General features: G+C 38.7%; 1 protein-coding gene and 1 pseudogene across 3 annotated transcripts in view; both read right to left on the reverse strand.

Annotated features, from left to right (window-relative positions):
* NPSR1 (neuropeptide S receptor 1) overlaps positions 1-22257 on the reverse strand; it is a 159854-nt gene that overhangs the window by 60847 nt on the left and 76750 nt on the right. The gene's annotated exons all lie outside the window — the stretch shown is intronic.
* Positions 7710-8694, reverse strand: LOC105859523 (GPN-loop GTPase 1 pseudogene; annotated as a pseudogene).

A 22257-nucleotide genomic window follows, 5' to 3' on the forward strand; every position in this document is an offset into this window, starting at 1 on the left:
TGCTTTAAACAGTCAATTACCTTTTAGAGTTATTTAAAACTAAGAAAAATGTATTTTTTAATATTAATCTTTATTTTTACTTTTTTTCAGAGCTCTTTATTCCTTTATATAAATCAAATTTCTGGTCTGATGTCATATTCTTTCTGTCAGAAGAACTTTCTTTAATATTTATTGAAGTACAGGTCTGCTGGTAATGAATTCTCCTCATTTAAAAAAAAATCTTGAATAGTCTTTTCTTTGCCTTCATTTTTAACAGATATTTTTGCTAGATGTAGAATTCTGGGTGACAGTTATCCCCTAATTGGTTTTAAAGATGTTGTTTGATCTTCTGGCTTGAGTTGTTTCTGACAAGAAGTGTGCTATAATTCTTATGTTTGCTTATTTGTATTTATTTACTTATTTGTATTTTTTAATTGACAAATATTGATTGTACCTGTTCATGGAGTACACATTAATGTTTCAATACATATAATGTATAGTGATCAGATCAGGGTAATTGGCATATCCACCATCCCAAACATTTATCATTTCTCTGTGTTAGAAACATTCAATATCCCCCTTCTAGCTATTTGAAACTATCTCCTACAGTGGTATAGAGCACTAGAATTTATTTCTCCTATCTAGCTGTAATTTTGTATTCTTTTAACAACTTTGTATTTAATGTGTTCTTGTCTTTTTTGCCTGGCTGTCTTCAAGGTTTTCTCTTTATTTTTTTGCAGCAGTTGTAAGCAGTAGTTTAAGCATCAGAATAAGTTGTATCTAGTTTTCTTTTAAAAAATTATCTTGCTTCAGGTTATTTAAGAATTTCGGAATTTAGCTTTGATGTTTTTCATTATTTTTTGGAGAATTCTGGCTATTATTCAAATATTTCTTTGGTCCATTTTCTTCGCTTTCTGTGACTTCAATTATGTATATGTTAGACCATTTGATAGAGTGTCACAGTTTTTGAATTGTGCCCCCGACCTTGTCTTTTTCTCATTGATTTTCACTTTGGGTAATTTTTATTGGTCTATGTTCAAATGACCTAATTCTTCCTTTGGCTGTATAAAGTCTACTGACTGACTATTTCTTGCATGAATTCTGTGAATTATTACTGCGTTTTTTTTCCCCTCACATTTTCACTTGAATTTTGCTTATAGTTTTTATCTTCTATTGAAATCATTCAACTGTACATCCATATTGTCCACTTTTCCCCCTAGAAACTAACCTATTAATCATGGTTATTTAGCAGAGAGGATTTTTAAAAGTTTTTATTTTGAAATCATTTTATACTCACATTGAAGTTGCAAAAATAATGCAGAAGGTTCTCATGTACACTTCACACAATTGATACCAGTATAACGATAAAAACCAGGAAGCTGACATCAGTATAATACTAGGTATATAATACTAGTAACTAAACTGCAGAACTTATTCGGATATTACCACTTTTTCTAAGCACTTTTATGTATCTACAAAATTTAATCTAACATACATATATAGTCATGTCACGAACACCACAGTGAGTATATAGAACTGTTCTAAAACTATTAAGAGATTTCCTTGTGTTGTCCCTTTATAGTCACACCCTCCACTTGTCTCTATTTCCTAGCAAACACTAATCTGTTCTTTATCATTAGAGTTTAGTCATTTCAAGAATTTTATATAAATAAAATTGTATAATTTATAACCTTTAAAAAATTAGCTTTCTAAAAAACTCAGCATAATGCCTTTGACATTCATGTAGGTCATTGTGTATATCATTTCTTAGCTCTTTCTTATTGCTAAATAGTGTTCAACTTTATGAATATATCATAATCTTTCACTTATTGAAAGATATATGAGTTGTCTTCAGTTTTTAGCTATTCCAAACAAGGCTGATATGAGCATTCATGTATAGGTTTTTGTGTGAACATCAATTTTTATTTCTATAGGATAAATACACAGGAATAGAATTGTTGGGCCATAGGGTAAGTATATGATTAACTTTATAAAAATCTGCCCAATGGTGTTCCAGCATTGCTGCACCACTGCGTATTAACACGGTGAGCCTGTTTGCTCTGGTCCATGCAGAACAGAGCCGTAGCAACAATGAACACCTAGCAAGCCAAGTAACTCTCTCTCTTGGCAAGTGAGTATCACAGAAACATTTGTCACACTGGATGAGGGGGATACCGAATGTTTTATATAAGCATTTGCCATATGTTACATTTGGATGTTTGTCCCTTCCAAATCTCATGTTGAAATTTGATCCCTAGTGTTGGAGGTGGGGCCTAAAGGGAGTTGTTTGGGTCATGGGGGCGGGTCCCTCATCAATGGCTTGGTGCCCTCTTTGTGTCAATGAGTGAGTTCTCACTCTGTTAGTTCCCACAAGATCTGATTGCTTAAAAAAGCCTGGCACCACTTCCTCCCTCTCTCTTGCTCCTTCTCTCGTCACCTGACTTGCCTGCTCCCCCTTCACCTTTCACCTTGATTAGAAGTTCCCTGAAATCCTCACCAGAAGCAGATGCTGGTCCCATGCTCCTTGTACAGCCTTGTAGAACTGTGAGCCAAATAAATCTCTTTTCTTTATAAATTAAAAAAATATATAAATGTACATTTGTCATTTCTTTATGTAGGGGAAAGCCTTTTATTAGATTTTATTCATCTTTTTTTGCATAAAATATACCTATAACCCATCTTTTATTATTTCCAGTTTGGTTTTCTTTAAATTGGAGTAAGAAGTTGACATATCAGCAAAGCAATCTGAAGCAGGATCTCATTGTAGGAATTTTTATAATCTTTCTTCATCTTTTATAGTTCCATCTCCTGAGCTTAATTCTGTCACTGCTTTTTTAGTGACTCACTAAAAAGAAAAAAAAAGTCAAGTCTTCCTAAAGTGGGAGCAGAAGTGGACAGGCTAATTAGGGGGCTATAGTGCTAGTCATAGGTTTTGGTTAGTCAGGGGTGGTTTGCTGGAAGAATAGAGAGTGTTGATTAGTGAGGCAGATAGGGAGATGCAGTAGAGAGAGCTTCTAATTGAAATCACTTAACTATTCCTTGGCCATACCCAAGTGTTCACTCTGCCATGCCCTTTCTTTATGCTGCTCCGTTGGCTTGGGGAGCTCTCTCTGCACCTATACCCAAAGAATATCTCCTATTTCCTCAAGGTGTACTTCAAGGTTATCTTCTTTATGAATCCTTTTCAGAGTACTGAGATTGGCTTAGTAATTCCCTCCTCTGTGCCTTGACTTAATCTATTATTATAGTATCTATAATACATCCACGAATGCATTCATTTAAAAAATTTCTTTCCTATTCTACTATACTATGGGATTACAAAGATGATTTTTTCTATTCATTCCACTGCTCCAGGCCCTAGAATTGTGACATTACACAGTAACAGCTTGGTAAATTTCTATTACATGAATTAATACATTATTACTGCTATTAATGCATTATGTTGATTGGGTGACTGCAGCATAGGTGATTTCACAGAGCAGAATGAGCCACTTTAATCATCTTCAATGTAGATTAAAATAATGATTGTGGAATCAAGATGCCAGAAGGAGGAGCATGATTGGGTGTTTTGATCCTAAAACAGATTTGTAAAAGAGCTCCCTGGATTCTAACGTCTCTGCTAGATTGTAAGCTAGATCGGCAGTGGCTGTGCCTTACTCATGCTTACAGTTTCAACTCTTTTCTTAGCCACTCAGTGCTTGCTACATAGAGGAGTAAATGCTGACCAACCAAACATATCTGCAAACTTCTTAAAAATACAAAGACCATTAGTGCAGGATTCATCCCATGTAAAGGGCAAGCTGAGTTACCAATTTCTTAGATTCCCACTTGCTTTCAGCTGCTGTTTGCATTTTACCATGCAGAGCACAGACATAGGAATAATAAACACTTAGCAAGCCGAGTAACTCTTTTTCTGGGCAAGTGAGTATCACATGAACATTTGTCACACTGGATAAGGGGGATATTGAATACAAACATGGTTTTTATGACGATACTGACATTTGTGATAATGTAATATCCTTTTAGCTTTAACTGTGTGTTATGGATGAGTTCTCTGGCTTTCCTGGATGGACACTGTGAGTAACGATACCAACTGTGAATCTTCAGAGTATGCCACGCTTCCAGTTCAACTCAATATCTTTAGTGTTGTTTTCGAGCAAGGCTGGGTATGTGATAATAGCTTGCTTGTTTGTGGTTGCACGATAAACTATTTTTGATCTGGCTAAGGGTTCTTCTTCCTTCCACTTTGCTTTTTTTTTGCAACAAAATGCTGTGGACACTCTAAATGGAACAAGTCTCAAAGACGTTATGTGAGTATTTGTTTAGTGATAGAATTACATTGCCCAACCTGACATCAGGTACTTCACTGGCAGTTAAAATTATTTTCAAAAAGTATATTCCTGTATCTCTATGTTTTGGGCCTATTTTACAATATTAATATGATTCTGGCACTGTGTCCTTTGCCAAGATTAAGTACCAGCTTTGCTTAATGGCCTAAACTGTCAACTCCCCAGCTCTTTATTAATCCTGGGGAAGTAGCCTGCACCTCAGTCATTACAGCTCAATTAGGTAAATAATCATCACATTCATTCTCATTACAGCGCTCTCGCGTCACAGAAAGCTTTGTTCCTGAGTTTTTCAATTAGTCTTAACAAGTCACAAATGCCACTAGTACCTTTCTTTCTCCATTAGTCCCCTTAACCAAATAAAAATCCTGTGTCTAATTAAGGAAACCCACGTTTTCATAAAATTTATGTTCTTTGCTGCTTTTGTGTGCAGAAACGAAGAATCTCATTCTATCAGGCCGACTAACCTGCCTGGGTTGTCGGTCACTGCTGGGTGATGAAGAACTCTTGTGTTCGCAGGGGCAAGTGGCAGGTTCAGCAAAAGCAAATGCTTTTTTGAAATAATGGAAAATAAGGCAACAAGCTGCCACTATGTCTCAATCCCCTTTAAGGGGAAATTTCTTGAAGCATGGTAGTGTCCAATCATCACTGCATAACATGGGCTCAAACTGGCTCTGAGTGTAAATGTAAGAAATGGACTTGTTCCCAATTTTAAAGGGATTTTATTTTCCTGGTAAGAAGAACTCACATAAATGGTCTGGGATGTTTAGAAATCCAACGGAAGGAGAGAAGAGTTCCATTTTTAGTTATCCAAGAGTCAAGTTCTTCAAATGTCTTTTGCCCTGTGTTCAAGGAGAGCAGAGTTGTACAGGCTGACGTGGAAGTGGTATTATAGATTGTAACAAGAAATATTTGGTTCTCATCTCATCCTGCTGCAGTCAAGTACAGGCTTGTACACAGGGAGGTCAGGTGGACACAGAGGTATGCTGCTAAGATCTCCCATCAGGAATGTCCAGCCGTGAGGACTCTGGTTTACAGTCCTCCTCCAGCTGTTAGATTTCTCAGAGTTTGCCTCAGCTTTCCAGTAGAAATCATGCTCCTCTTGGTATAACCTTTACCAGTGATTAAGGGAAATGCCAGTAGAAGGGTCTAGTCATTTCCGCCCAACAGGGGAATCCTTTAATGAGCTGGCAGGGACTGCCAGGTTGAGGTCATGCTCTGATGGGTCTTCTTGCTCAATCTTGTTCCTTTCCTTTTCTTTCCATAGGTGTGACTTCCCCCCAAAAGCTTTGTATGCCTCATTCTGTTTCAGCATCTGCTTGTCAAGGACCCCAATGTGAAGCAAGAGGTAAGGCAGGGAGGGGCATGAGATTATCCCGTGGTCTACAGATGGTCTTTATTGCTGCTTCTGTTGCATAATCTAAGATCTTAGTGAAAAGCCCATTTATTAAAAAATAAATCCAGTGAGAAAGCTATCAGGATGCTGGAGATTACTGTGCGATGGTGACTGCTGTGCTCAGAGCCTGTCTGCCATGCAGCCAACATGCCTGTGTTTGGGCATCCTGCTTTTGGCTCCTACAGGAGGTCTGTAAGAATCACTGATTTATCCATTGTAGGGATGTTCTTGAGGACATTTTACTGCTGCATTATCGAAGTCCTGAATTTAAAACTCCGTAGAATCTGTTTTCTTGATCAGGAAACATCTTGCTGTGCATTTCTCTCAAGACTACAGCAAATCTTATCTGAACAGTTTTGTCCTTAGTTTTGGCCAGTAGGAAGCACAGAATAAAATATGGCTAGGTTGCAGTAATATTGTAGTACCTCAAAGCTTATTTTTTTTCTCCACAGTTATGGTTTAGTATTTTCTATGACCCTCTTCTTTTATTTTGTACTTTTCATTTTATTGGGTATTTTCTTACATGCACAGTGTGTGGAGCATGGGTACTGGAGCCTGACTGTGGTTCTGCCACATAATGGCTGTGCAATCTTGGGCTTGCTACTAACCACACTGAATCCCAGGTTATTTGTAAAATTGGGATAATAGGAGTATCTGATTTATTTATTTACTGTGAGGTTAAATGAGATAATGCGTGTAAAGTACTTAGTGAAATGCTTGGCACATAAACCCTGGGTCCCTGTTCTTGGTGTCAATGCAATGGATGGAGCCAATGACTAGGCAGAGAGCTGCAAGAATGGGGCAGGGGAGGGTATGTCTCACCATAAGTCCTGGTCAACTTGCTGAAAGATAGTTTTCTGGAAAAATTGATACATAACAGCAGCCTTGTTTAAACTAGATCTACAATAAGGACTGGCTATTTTCTTTGCTATAATGCATGCTAGTAAATCTAATACATTTGTTCACAACATCTGATTAATCTAATACATTTGATTTTCACCAAGAAAACGGTAGTGATTAAATTAACTGATGGCTGACAAGGTGAAAAGAACCAAGCCAATCCTTGAGAGATTAGAACATGAGAAAGACTAGCTGTGATGAGTGGTTAAGGGATTAGACTCTATTTATGGGATGCTAGTTATGGGGAAATGCTTTGTTAGGCTGGATAGTCCTGTGCAGGAAATTCAGCATTCCTGGACTGTGCTTACTAAATGCTAGAAGTTACCCCTGCTGCTCCAGTCTTATGGTAACTCCAGATTGCCCAGGACCAAATTGTTGGGCTCTTCTTGACCAAATTGGCAAGCTGAGCATCAACATAAATAAAGATAGTAACAAATTACAACCCCCTGAATAAAATAAGAATCCATGATATAAATAAATAAATGGGAGAGAAGGGAAAGCTCTTTACAGTAAAGTGCCAACTAAAAATATGTAGAAGAAGGATGGAATTAGAAAATTATCATTTGGAAACCTTTATAGCATTGATTGAGAAAGGAGGTGTGTTCATATGTATTTCCAAGAAAACACTGAAAACTTCATACTCCCTGAGGTCTAGGACCTAGAAATATGGATGCCATTAATAACAAACAAACACAGCAGCTAATATATATAGTGCTACCATGTGCTGGATATTGCTATAAGCACTATATATATAATAACTAATTTAATCATCACCATAATCCTATGGGATTGAGGATATTATTATAATCTCCATTTTACAGATGAAGAAACTGAGGTAGAGACCCGTAAAGTAACTCCTCCAAATATTAGCCTGTAGAGGAGCTGGGATTGAAAAGCTAGCCAAGGTGGGTCCAGAGGCCAGGCTCTCTCTTCACCACTCTCCTCTTCTGTCTCTCTCTCTCTTTTTTTTTCCAAGAAAATTCTCCTTTATAAAGTAGCCCCCAATCAGAGATAAGGATAGTAGTTCCTTTAGATGGTGTTCCAAAATTTTGGATTTCTAAGAACAAGTCAAAGTTTCCTAAAGTCTCCTATTTGTTGTTTCTCTTCCAACACTGTGCCATTGATTCTTGCATAAAATTCTGGAATGCTGGCTCTTCCTGGCTTTCCTCTGTAACGCTGTGGTCAGTGTTGTCAGTATCACTGTCTGCTTCCTCATCCTCTTCATTGAAGGTTCCTCGAGTCAGGATCATATCAGAAGGGTCCAGCACAGGAGATAAGCTGTCTTTGGCAGTGCCTGTGTCCAAGGCTACAGAGCCTGCCCGTATCTTTCTGAAGTCATCCCAGTTGTTCTTTTTGCTATTGGCTCTGTGCACTAGCCAACGATTTCTTCAGACGTTCATATTCAGGACGATATTCCCTCTCATATTCTTCTGCAGCACTGGCGACTTGCACAAAGAATTCATCTAAGCCAGTACTCAGAATAGGTACTGTAGAACTCAATGAGCTGTCGAACTCATCTAACACCAGGCTCACTGAGAGGGTCAGGTTACTGACATATGTAGTCTCTTGATTCAAGGCATCTTGGAAAGCCTCAAAGTCCTGCATCCATTCCACTGCAAAGCTGTGATCAGTGACATCAGTTTTATTCATGACCACCATGAAAGGCAGCTTGGTTTTGTACAAGATGCTGCAGGCATACAGCATGTTGGACATAAACGTCACTGGGTTGGTACTTCGAGATGTGTCCATTATATAGATGACAACTATTGGAGCTGAGGATGCCAGGGCCTCAGTGATAATTCTTCCAGAAGCTGACCAGGTGAATACCTCAATCTGTCCAGGGGTGTCAATTGGGACTTATTTAGACATGCTTTGGGCCTTCTCGATAAATTTCATCATCTGATCAAACCTGGTAGCAAAAAGATTGAGTGAGGTCCCTATGCCACCATTGGGCCCAAGTCCATATTGTTTCATGACTTCGTTATACTTGACAGTGTCACGAATATCAATATTGGCAGGAAAGGGAACTTCATGTACAGCTGGGTCCAGGTTGATCACATAAGGTGGAGAGCCTTGGCTAGCCTGTTCTGTCTCTTGAGGGGCTCTGAGAAATGAAACTCTTCTTTCCAGATTTCTCTTATAAACTACACTGAAGTGTCCAGGATCAGAGTCATCCAGAAGAGTCCGCACTGCTGCACACACAGGGGCAGACACAGTCGTCTGTATTGAGTGGGGAATGGATCAACACTTGGAGGTGGCGTCAAAGACTCAGGAGCAGGTGTGCAGGGCAGATCAGCAGAGCCAAATCTCAGGGCCAGAATAAAGCTGGAGAATTTGGGCCCCAGCTGAGCCACTAGGAATGGGAGGAAGCAGTGCCCAGCCTATTAGGTTGGGCACTGATCAAGGCAGAATACTGGAGGATCAGTCTAGGCACAAGAGAACAGGCTGGGTTTTGGAGCTAGAACTCACACAGGACCCTGTGGGTTTATTTTCTTGGAAAGCCTTGTTTGTTCCCCTGTGTCTCACAGTGCTTTGGCCTCAACTTTCATGTAGCATTCATCTTTCCCCAAAGGTTGCTGAGTCTGATCTTTGTCACTAAGAGAAAGTGAGAGTAAATATTGGCTGACACCTGTGTGCCAGGCTCTGTGCTAGACATTTAACATATATTGTCTTATTTAACATAGTTCAATATGTTTAACATATATCATCTTATTACCACAGTGTTTTGAATGAGTGTGTCTGAGTGGAACTGCCTACTTTGTGCATGCGTAGAAGTAGTGACCACTCCGAGTGTGCATTCAACTTTAAGTTTGGTGAAATTTGGAGTGAGAATTGGAGTTTGATGTAATTCTAATTGAATAGAATAATGTAATTAGATGGTGATTCACTCTAAGTGCAATGCAACTACAGCTACTAAAAAAAAAAAATTACAGAATATTAGAAGAAGCAGGCACGCTCTCATTGAACCAACAAAGAGACTTCTGCATACAAGAAGCACCAACCTCAATGAATGATGAAGGCCAGCTTAGGCACAATTATATACATAATTTATTTTAATCACCATAGCTACCCAATGAAAGGCAATTATATAATTTCAGGCACTCGTGGTTATTATGAGGATGAAATTAAGTAAAGCATATAAAGCATGTGGCTCATGCCAGGCACAAGGGAGGCCCTGTACCTGTTCTGCTCATTTCCTCAGGAGAGGAATCAAGTTTGAAGAATTTAAGTAATGTGTCAAAAGCCACAGAAATGATAGAGGCAGGATTTGTACCCAGGGCTCTTGACTTTGTCCCCTATTTTGGTACAGCTTTCAAACTAAGAATGACTTTTAAATGTTTTTACTGGTTGGAGAAACAACAAAAGAAGAAGTACATGTCTAGCCACATTAAAATTACATGAAATCCAAATTTCGGTGTCCACAAATAAAGTTTTATTGGCACATAGCCATGCTCATTAAGTCACATGTTGTCTATGGCTGCTATCATGTTACAATAGCAGAGTTGCGTAGCTGAGACAAAGATCATATGGTCCACAATGCCTAAAATGTTTACTGCCTAGCCCCTTACAGAAAAAGTTGGTTGATCCCTGCCCTAGACCTTAGGCCCTTGCTCTTTCCATTATTCTCAATAATCCAGATCAGTTGTGACGTGGCTAAATCTTCCAGCATTCTTGGGGAATTATTAAATTGCCATGCAGTTTGCACTAAATGCTCCCTGCTGACTTGAATAGGAGAGTTTTGAAGGTGCCAGATGGGAAGAGATTCCTCTCTTTCATCTTAACAAAAATCCAGTCTCACTCGCTTTCATGTTCAAAAGGACCTCATTAATTAGGACATGAAGTGGGGCGGGGGGAAGAACAGTCTGTGCTGTCGGGCTGGGCTGAGCTGGCAGTTTGAGCTGCTCTAATTTCAGCTCTTCCTCCCAAGGTCTAAGAGACCCCCTGGACCCCCAGCCATGTCTGATAGGAGGCTGCATAGTTGGAGGTTGGGTGCACAGGCATCAGAGTCAGGGATCTGTGGTTCCCCATCTGCTCGCTGTTTGGTTTTACACAAGTTATTTAACTTCCCTCAGTCTCAGTTTCTGCAGGTCTAAAATGGAAATAATGAGAGTGCCTATAGCTCTGGGTAATTTGGAGAATTAAATGAGAAAATATATGGAAATATTTTCTTTTCACAAAGAGTTGGCTCAGTGAGCATTCAGTAAATATTAGCTATTACTTTTATTTTTTTCTGTCTGCTTGTCAGCAGGGAAAAGCTAAGTTTCTGATCCTAGTTAAAAAGCCCTGGAGAGAATTTTTTAAGGCATTTTTTAAAAAGTAATACATGAAGACAATACAAAATTCACGTAGGACAAATAATAAAAATAAACGTCTCACAAAACAGTTGTGTCCTGGAATGTTCAATGCAGCACCATTCATGAAAGACTTAAACTGGAAATGACTCTAATGCCCATCGCTAGTCGAATGGAGAAATCGACTTTGGTATATTCACACAGTAGGACACCATTCAATAAGGATAGTAGACAGTCTACAACTTTGTGCAACAATGTTGAGAAATCATGAACACAGTGTTGAGTGAAAGAAGCCAGATACAAAAAGCAAGCACACATACTGCAAGTTTCCATCTATATAAAGCATAAAATCATCCTACACATTTGCTACTCTTTGTCCTTTGAAATACATCTCCCCATTTCCTCTTTCCCACCTGGACCCTGGTAACTACTATTTAATATATTTGAAGGATTCAAAAATAACAAATGTTGGTGAGGATGAGGAGAAATGGAAAACTTCACGCACTGCTGGTATGAAGTTCTGATACATGCTACAGCAAAGAGGTAACATTATGCTAAGCGAAAGAAGACAACACAAATGGCCATTATATCACATGATTGCATTTCCGTGATGTGTAGAGAATGAGCAATTCCATGGAGACAGGAAGCAGATTGGTGGTTGGCTCCACTTCGGGAGGACACGGACAATGGGAATTCATAGCTAAAGGGGGTGAGGTTTCTTTTTGAGGTGATGAAGATGTTTTAAAATTGACTTTGGTGAAGATTACACATATATGCGAATATACTGAAAGCCATTGAATTTTACACTTTTAATGGGTTAAACTGTATATGATGTGAATGACATTTTAATAAAGCTGTTTAAAAAAAGAAAAAAGTACAAAATGAGATGAAGCTCATCTGTGCCTCAGGGTTTACTCTTGCTGGGGGTGAGGGGTAGCGACTGGAGGCTGGTAGGAGTGGGCTGGGGGCAGCTGGTAATGCTGGGTTTCTTGATTTGGGTGCTAGTTGCACTGGTGTATTCAGCTTGTGAAAATTCATCAGCTCATACTTGTAATGTGTGCACAGGATTGGACTTGATAGTTCGATAAAGTTAATAAAAATCAAAACTAGGAAAAGTGCCTTCCTCCAACTCCTGATTCTTAGTCACTCAGCTCCTTTCTGAGAAGCGATGACTGTTGCTATCAGAATATCCAAGGACAGACTATCCAGAGGTAGTTGCTGATGCACAAGAACATGTGTGCTTTTGTATATTTTGTTTATTTATTTTCTTCTTATTTCCTGTGAGCAAGTTTTGATATGCCTAGCCTTATGTCCAGTCGGCCACCTGCTATAAAGGGGGCACAGGTCTCAGAGAAGGACAGGGAGACCAGAGGAGATGGGAAGGAACTCCAACACTGGATGACCTTCTTGGGTCTGGCAAAGTTTCAGCAAATGTTCATAGAACTGTTAATTGAGGGGCTTTGAGATATGCAGATTTTCTTCTAGGATTGGCTTGGGATCCTGATAAAGTCTTCCATGCCTACTTTATGTTTGAAAGTCTAGGCATCCCTTTGGGCAGCTCTGGTCCTCAAAGACTTCTGTTGTTTTTTTTAAAGGTGGGGTCTCTTTATGTTGCCCAGGCTGGAGTAAAGTGGCTATTCACAGGTGCAATCCCACTACTGATTGGCACAAAACGGAGTTTTGACCCGCTCTGTTTTTGACCTGGATCAGTTCACTCCTCCTTAGGCAACCTGGTGATCCCGTGCTCCCAGGAGGTCACCATATTGATGGGGAACATAGTGTGGACACCCTGTGGACATAGACCAGTACAGCCCAGAATGCCTGGGCTCAAGCAATCCTCCTGCCTCAACCTCCTGAGTAGCCAGGACCACAGGCGTGGACCACTGTGCCCAACCAGCCTTCTGTTCTCCATGAGCACTCGCTTGGGTTTGTGATTCAAAACAGCATCCATCATCTCTGTGAAACCATTTTCTTCATCCCAAAGCTGTGACATTGTTTGACAATAGAATGGGATATATGAAACCAGGACCATCATGAAACACCTGGGAAGACATCCTTGTATTTCTGGCCTTTTATCCCTTATCTTTCTAGTTGGAAGCTTTCTCCTGCATCTTTGGCAGCATCAGCAACCCTAGATATCATTGATTTTCTAAGGCCCAAAACAAGTTCCACCTGCTCCACAAAGTCCCCATCATGTTTTCCTGGGGGACTCTGATTTGCATCACTTCATCTAGTACTTCTTTCAACACAGTCGGTAACTATTGATCACTGACCCCTGGGCTTCAGAGACCATGCCATGTATGGGGATACAAGGAAGAGAACTCCATTCCTGTCTTCAACTTGCTCACATTCTAGCATCAAGGAGAGACATGTGAAACAAGTAAATACAGTATTGTGTAATATCCGTCCAAAGGAGGGGTGACTGATCGAATATTCTAGGGTAGGAACCAAGTGGACCAGGCAGGCATCACAGAGTGCCTCTTCAGCTTTGTGTCTTGAAGAATGAGGAGGGCTTTGCCAGACAAACCAGGGGAGTATGGAAATATGCACTACAGATCGTCACTTATTTATTTAATACATCATTGAATTTACTAGTCTTTCTAACCAGATTGGGAGACACTCATGGAGAAGATTCCTAACTCAGGATTCTCTATTCACCCTTTTCCCCAAACACCTAGTAAAATTCTGAACATTCAGATTAGATCGAAATAAAAGATTAAGAGCAAACACAGGAAGAGTCATCTTCAAAGACTTAACTGAAGACCTGAATTTTAAACATTCAACAGATCCTCATTTTTGGAATGTGAACTTCCCATCAACCTTGAAGCCTTCTAAGGATATGAAATTGAACTTTAATTGTAGCAGTTATTATAATCAGGGTCAAGCTGTGATTAGCGACTTGTCTCTTCTGTACTTTCAGCCCTTATTCAATGCCCTTTTCTCAGGTCCCCAGGGCTTGCCTCTCAGGAGGACATAAATTATTTTGAGTGTAATTTGGCCTGGCCTGTGATATAGTCATTATCTGCATCCATTGTTTGCCAAGTAATTGCTTTGCAACCTTGGACAACTTACTTAGATACGTTGGGTCTTAGTTTCTCCCTGATAAAGTTGAGACAAGTATACTTACTTCATCAAGATTAAATGTCATAAGTGTTTGGAACATAATAATGCAAGCTCTACTTCCTTTCTTCTCCTCACTTTCTTTTCTGTCCCTTTCCCTTGGAAGTTTTAGAAAAAGATTTTTGAGAAAAGAGCCTAAGAGATAGGGAATAAAGAGATTCTGAGCAGCTAATGGAGACTTTGGGAGAGATAGAAGGATGCGCAGAGAGGAAGTTTAAGACATTTTGCTGTGTTTTTGTGTTTCAAGCAATTTTTCAAACATTCCCAGGCATTAAGGCTGAAGTTGGAGGTTTGGGGCACAACATGAGGCTGAAACTGGCGACAAGGAGGCTCAACTTTGTTTGGCCTGCACACATTGCAGAGAAAAATGACCAGGTATTATTTATCCAGAAGAAGAGAAGATTTGGGGAGGGAGAGGGCATAGTGCTTGTCTCGTACTCTTTTAAAGGATGTCACCTGGGAGAAGCACAGAACTTTGGACTAATATGGGGCTGGTATCAGGGTCTTTCTCAGTAATATCGTAGAGCTTTCAAGTAGCTTGTTTTAGGAGGAGGCAATTATCCCATCACTAGAGGTGACTGAGCAGAGAGCCTCAGTCCATTTCTGGGGGACTCAGCCACTCAGGGAGATGGATGCAATGACATGTGCTATGATTCTATAGCAACTAATTAGGATCCTCCCCTACTCCCACCCTTCTCCCAGGCAACAGATTCCCTACACCCCAGCAAGCCTTCAACCTGCTCCCCCAACCACCCAAACTGAAAGAGTTCTCAGTTGTGAACAAATCTGAATGATGAACTAATTCTCTAGGGCTAATGACTAAAGCCACTTATTATCCCAACTGCATTTTCATTTTAATAAAGCCATCAAACCTTGGCTCAAGAGTGACTCAGTAGCAGTGTGGAATGCAGCAAGAAACAGAATGGGCTGGCAGCTTGCCCAAGGTTACACAGCAAGGTGTGAATAAAACCCAGCCGCCCCAACTCCCAGTCTTAGGTTTTAGCCCCCTCCTGAGGCTGCTTCCTGTTTGGTCACCCTGGGGACTTCCTGCCCCTTTCTCAAGCTGTGTTAGCAACCGTGGCCCTGTATAAAAAGGTTGTGAGGGTGACAACTGAAACCAGAGCTGGCATGAGGAATAGCAGCTTCCAGGAGGCTTGATCAATAGATATTATGCAAATGACTAGAGCAATAACATTCCTCTCCATTACCAGGCTAACAGACCCAGTAAAGAGTGTGCCTTGATTCTGACAGTTTTATATTTTCTGGTTTGTCAGACTGAAATCAGGGTCTAACTGATGCCTATATGAAAGCATAAAAGGTACATGACTGGCAGAGGTCCAACTCCTTTTTCTCTGAATTAGAGGCCCTTCCTCCATGAGTTGGCAAGAGCTCAGCTCTGCGCACATCAATTATGTTCCCTGGCCAAGAGCCCTGTGTGCAGAACTAGTAAACCTCCCTGGAGCCGCAAGAGCCTTCCCTTGTTTGTAATGCAGCCTGGATAGAAGGAAGCCAGTGAGGCAGCAGCACTCGGATCCCCTCCACCACATGCCACCTGTCCCCGAGCTACAGGATCCTGGAATCTGTGCAGTCATTACAGGTTTTTTTTTTTTTTTGCAGTTATACAAGAAAGGTAACATCTTTCATTTTACTGAGAGAAATATGGGACTATTTGAAATTAGCCAACATATGAATTGTAAATATCCCTAAAGGACAAAGAGAAAAAGCATGGAAAATCTATTTGAGGGAATTATTGAGGAAAACTTTCCTGGTATTGACAGAGATTCAGATATCCAGACACAAGTTGGTCATCAAACACTGGTACGATTCACAGCGAAGAGGACATCTCTAAGACACAAAGTCATCAACCTGGCCAAAGTCAAAAGGAAGAAGAAAATTCTACAAGCTGCACAATGAAAGCAACAACTAACTTGCAAAGGAAAACACATCAGGCTAAAAGCAGACTTCTCAGCAGAGACCTTACAAGCCCGAAGAGATTGGGGTCCCGTTTTTAGTATTCTTATACAGAAACAATTGCCAGCCAAGTATTTTGCAGCCTGCAAAAAGAAGTTTCACAAAGGATGGAGAAATAAAGGATTTTCCAGACAAGCAAACACTAAGGGAATTTGTTAATACTAGATCTGCCCTATAGAAAATACTCCAAAGTGCATTATACGTGGAAGAGCCCAATAGATATTTGCTGGTGTAAAAACACCTGAAAGTTAAAGCTTGCAGCTCTTATAAAACAATAGCACAAGAGGGAAAACAAAACAACAAAGTATCATCTAATATGATGAACAGAATAATAGCCTACATAACAACACTAACACTGAATACACAGTCTTAATGCTCCACTTGAAAGACACAGACTGGCTGAATGGATGAGAAAACATAAGCCAAGTATATGCTGTCTCCAAGAAACACATCTAGCTCTTAAGGACTCACACAGACTCAAGGTGAAGGGATGGAAAAAAATATTCCATGCGAATGGCCACCAAAAGTGAGCAGGTGTAGCCATTTTCATATCAAATATTAATAAAATGCACTTTAAATGGACAATGGTAAAAAAAAGACAGTGATTATCATTATATATAATGGCAAAGGGAGCAATTCAACAAGAAGACATAAAAACTCTAAGTATATATGCACCTAGCACAGATTCATAAAGCAAATTCTGCTATATCTAAGCAAAGAAATTAACAGTAGCATCATGATTGCTGGGGACTTCAACACCCCACTGACAGAACTGGATAGATCATCAAAGCAGAAAAATCAATGAAGAAACACTGGACTTCATTTTCTAAAACTGAAATTAATTGCTAGTATAAGCTCCTAGCCTGTTGGATATCAAAAACTTAATTGCAGTCAATCAAGTGTTTACTCTTTCCCAACTCTATAGTTATCTTTAAGCTTTAGAAAGTTTGTGTAGTACTAAGGCGTGTGTGTATGTGTGTGTGTGTGTGTGTGTGTGTGTGTGTGTGTGTGTGTGTTTGTGCGTATGTGCGTAAGGCCTCTGGTCTTTGCTGTCATCTCTTATTATTGGCATCTACTGAAATGTCTCTGATTCTATCATTCCTTTGGCCTTCAGCAGATCAAAGCAGGGCCTACCTTATTCCAATTGCAGGGCTTCTTTGCACCACATGTGCTCTCTGCCACAAAGGCATGGCTGTTGTTGTTCAGAGTACATTCCCCTAAGCCCTGCACCAGGCTCGGGGTGCAGAGACCCATATGTGACTATTTCAGGCTCTCTGAGTAGGCAGGCACATGGACATTTTGTCTCACCTTCAATGCTGGGTGGAGGAGGGACCCAGCGCCTTTCTTATGCCATCGATTGTCTCTTGAGAAAGTGGGTAGAGTGGGTTACAGATCCCCTTGCTCTTGAATTTCTACAACCTGTCACTCCTGTGCCAAGTCTCACATCCCCGTCAGTGTCTGTCCTGGGGTGGTGCCAGGTTCAAGGTCTCTCAGCCATACACCCATGTCTAAGCTCTTGTTTTCTCCCCACACACACTTTACCCTTTCCCATTCTTGCATCCAAATAGCCTGGCTTTTCATTTTTTCTTACAAATCACTTGAAACTCAAAACCAAGAAGTAGATTATTTTGGGTTTTTTTTTGTTTTCTAATTAACCTGCATTGTGGCAGCAAAAATCTCCTGATACAATTGCCCAAAAGGAGAATCATGTAGTGATGGGATTGTTAAGGCTGGGGTGAGGAGGGGGAGAAATATATTAGGAAAATATTATAAAAATATTACAGTAAACTTCCCCTGTCCATTTTCCAAGACCCCCAGTGGATGCCTGAAACCATGGATAGTACTGAACTTTATATATACATTCTCCTATATATGCATACCTATGATAAAGTTTAATTCATAAAGTAGGCAAAATAAGAGAATAACAACAATTACTACTAATAAAATAGAACACTTATCATGAAGCAGAGCAAGATGGTAGACCAAAGACACCACCAGCCAGAGCATCTCTGTAAGAGGGAGAAGTTTTAGATGAAAGAGAAAAAGAAACAACAACAAGAACAACAAAAAACAAAACCAGAAAGACAAACATAGATTAGATGAGAGTCTGAAGGAAGGGTGCCAGAACCCATAAGAGACCCCACAGGAAGAGGTCAAGGAGTTGAACGAGAAGGAGAAAGGCATCAGCTGAGATCAGCCTTGAGAGGCTTGGAGACCAGTGAGATGGGTAGGTGGAACAGTTAGTTTCTCCCTCCCTTGCATCCTAGACTGTTGGTTTTGCTTCAATATGTCTGATCAAGTAGAGAATCACTTTTTAATCTAATCAAAAATTTTCTGCTTACATTTAAGTACATATTTAAAAATATTAAATAATATTGTTTACCTGATATTTCCAATATATGAAGTACTTTTCTTTTTGCACATCTGATTTCTGTGTGTACACAGATGTTCATGTTTATACAGTTGAGTTTTCCAAAGTCCATGGTTCCACTATCCTAATTGACATGTTTATTGAGATTCCAACTTATTACATAATTTTTCTTCTTCATTTCTCTGCTTTGTAACTCTCTGGATCAAATCCAGAGGGAGTAGAAGAGTAACTGAAGTCTAAGGGTAAGTGTCTGACTTTCTTCTTGGCAATCACCTTCATTCTGAGTTTGTACCTTTTTGTTCCATGTAAAAAGAGGAATGGTAAACTTGAAAACTGAACCAAAGAAATTTCTCAGAAGGCAATATAGAGAGACAAAGAGGTAGATCAAAGAGAAGTCAAGAGGATAGTGAATAGGAAGTGAAATTCCAACAAAAAATCTCACCAGAATTACAGGAGGAGATAATTAAGGCAATGAGAAAGAGGCACTGAGGTAAAGTATAGAAATTTTCTATAATCAATGACAATGACAATATAATTGTCTCTTAGTTTCTATGGTGATTGGTTCCAGGACTTTCTACCAAAATTCACAGATGTTCAAGTCCCTGAAATGAAATGGTATAGTTTTTGCATATAACCTACACATATGCTCTCATATACTTTATATCATCTCTTTTATTACTTATAATACCTAATACAATGCAAGTGCTGTGTAAATAATTGTCATATTACATTGTTCATGGAATAGCAACAAAAAAAGTCTGTATATGTTTAATACAGAAGCATTTTTTCCCAAATACTTTCAATCTGCAGATGTTAGAATCCATGGATGTGGAATCCATGGATATGGAGGTCCAACTGCACTCAGATACAGGGAACCTGACAAGGTCCTATTTTTAAATATCCCATACTTATGTCAGACAATGCCACAGATTCAGGATGAGGAAATAGTTTCATAGAGATGATGGAAGTTGCTTTGAATCACAAACTGGATTGAGTATTCAGCATGAACAGAAGACCTTGGGGATCAGAGTTTCCCAATGGGACACCTGTAGTTTCAATCATAAAGAAGACATGGGGAGACTTCATCTGGGCCCAAGGCCAGCACTAGGAGGAATGCCAGCCATCTGAATTCACTTTGACAGGCCAATGAATTTCTATTGAATCCCTGCCAGGTGCTAGCATGGGGGGCCCTTCCTATTTCCTGTTCCTCCTTGCCTTTTCTGTCCTGAGCCCCACTGCTACCTTTATGGAAGGTGGTCTACTGGACATAGGAGCACAGGGCAAGGTTCATAAAAATTTGCTTTCAAAAAAAAAAAAAAAGAAGCACATAAAACAAAAAATAAAATGTTAAAGTAAAAAATAAAAGGATATACCAGGCAAGTATTAACTAAAAGAAAGATTCTATAGCTACATCAATATAAGACAAAATCTTCTTTAAAGCTCAGAGCATTACTAGAGATAAAGAGAGTTATAATATATTGATTGCAAGTTCAATTCATGAGGAGAATGTAGCAATTCTAAACCTATTAGATTAAATAAAGTAAAAAATTAATGGAACTATAAGAAGAAGTTAACAAATCCATCATCATAACTTCAGATTTTGGCAACCTCTCTTATTTACAGATCAAGTAGATAAAAAAAAATCATAAGAATACAGGATATTTGAATGACATGGTAAACAAATTTGACCTAATGTGAATATAAAAAAGAATACTTCTCAATTTTAGGAAACACATATTTTTAAGGGCACATAACACATTATCAAATTATTATGTATTAAACCATTTATCCAGTTTCATTCAATTTCAAAAAAACCTAAAACATACAGGCAATTAAGGTAGAAAATAATAACATAACTAGGCAAGTCTGACACTTTCAAAAATTAAAAACATTTCTTAATAAAAATTGGTCAACAAAGAAATCATAATAAAAATTAGAGATTAAGTGATCATAATGAGGGATGGTAATGAAAATAACACATTAGAACTTGTGAGATGAAACTGAAGAATTCTTAAGAAAAAATTATGGTCCCTAAATGCTTATATTAGAGAAGAAGAAAGTGTGAAAATAAATTGTCTAAGCATCTAACTTAAGAGAAAAGGTGGAAGTTATTTTACTGAAAATGGTAGAGTAGAGAATTCCAGGGCTCCATTCCCCCAGCAACTACTAAGCTGGCAAAAACTAGCAGAATTAACTTTCACGGAACTGGAGAATGTGGTAAAAATCTATCAACCAGGGGAAAGCTTAATGAAGAAAGAAGCAGCTGCACTGTGGTAAAAAATTGTCATGGCCAAGTTGCCTGTTTGACACCCATCCTCCCCAGACCAGTGATGGCTGTGAACACACTGCATGCACACTACTGGCACAGTTTGCTAGTGCCATAGGTGGGCAATGTAGACTTTATTCTCAGAGTTGTGGTTGTGTGTTTTGACGTATCTAGCAAGTCCTTGAAGGAATGGTACAAACTGTGCAGCTGTTTCATGTGACTTAGAGTGTTGCCAGGGCTATATTCTGAGCAGCATTTGCTGAAAATATTTAAAAGCAAAAGTATTGGTCACAGCTGCCTGGAGCAAGGAATAATAGTCATGACCAACAATTGATTGAAAAGCTTGGAAAGAATGGCATTGGGAAAGAATATATGTGGGGGAATAATGATTTTTAAAAGCACCAATGTGTACAGGTGAATTAAAAAGTTTAAAAACATGCTAGGGACTGGACAAATTCTTAAAAATCTCATGAGAAGACCCTGATCTTTCACCTCTGGATAACTTAGAGAGATGGGGAGAGAAAGAAAGAGGAAGGAGAAATATTTGAAGAGATAATAGCTACAACTTACCCAAATTTGAAGAAAACATGAATCTACATACATGCAAGAAGTAAAATGAACTCCAAGTAGGATAAGCTTATAGATATCCACACCACGACACATTATAGCTGAATTTTTCAAAGATCAAAGAGAGATTTCCAAAGAGAGAATCTTGAAAGCAATAAAAAAAAAGAATAACTTGTCATGTATAAAGGATTCGCCATAAGATTAGCAGAGGTTTTTCTTCAGAAATCACGTAGTATAGAAGGCAATGGTATAAAATATTTAAAGTACTGAAAGAAAAAAAAAATCCTAGCAACCAGAAATTCTATATTCAATAATATTACCTTTTAAAAATGAAGAGGAATTGAGATATTCTCACAAATGAAAACTGAGGGAATATCTCTAGTAGATATGCCTCAGAAGAAATGCTAAAGAGAATCCTTTAGGAAATGAAAGACTACTAGACAGTAACTTAAAGCTACATGAAGAAATAAAGAACAACAGTAAACTTAGCTACATAGGTAAATATAAAAGCCAATATTATTGCATTTTTGATTTGTAACTCCCATTTTTATTTCCTGTATGATTAAAAGACAAATTTACAAAATAATAATTATTTATATATGTTAATGGGCCCACAATGTATAAAGATGTAATTTGTGACAATAACAATATAAAAGGGGCAGAGATGTAAAGAAACAAGGTTTTTTTTATATACAATTGAAACTAAGTTGTTATTAATTTAAACTTTGATTGTTAGAATGTTAAGATATCTAGGGTAACCACTGGGAAAAAAATCCTAAAAAAACATATAGAAAAAAATATAAAGGGAATAAAAACTGTTCACTAGAAAAAAGTCAATTATTTACAAAAGGATACAATGATAGAGGAATTGAGGAAAAATAACTGTAAACATAGGAAACAAATAACAAAGTAGCAAAAGTCTTTCCTTATCAGCAATCACTTTAAATGTAATAAGATTAAATTCTCCAATAAAAAGTCAGAGATATCAGAATGGTTAAAAATTATTTCCAACTATATGCTGCTTAAAAGAGACTCACTTTATATTCAAA

Source organism: Microcebus murinus, chromosome 9 (assembly GCF_040939455.1).
Source record: "Microcebus murinus isolate Inina chromosome 9, M.murinus_Inina_mat1.0, whole genome shotgun sequence".
Classification (NCBI taxonomy): domain Eukaryota; kingdom Metazoa; phylum Chordata; class Mammalia; order Primates; family Cheirogaleidae; genus Microcebus; species Microcebus murinus.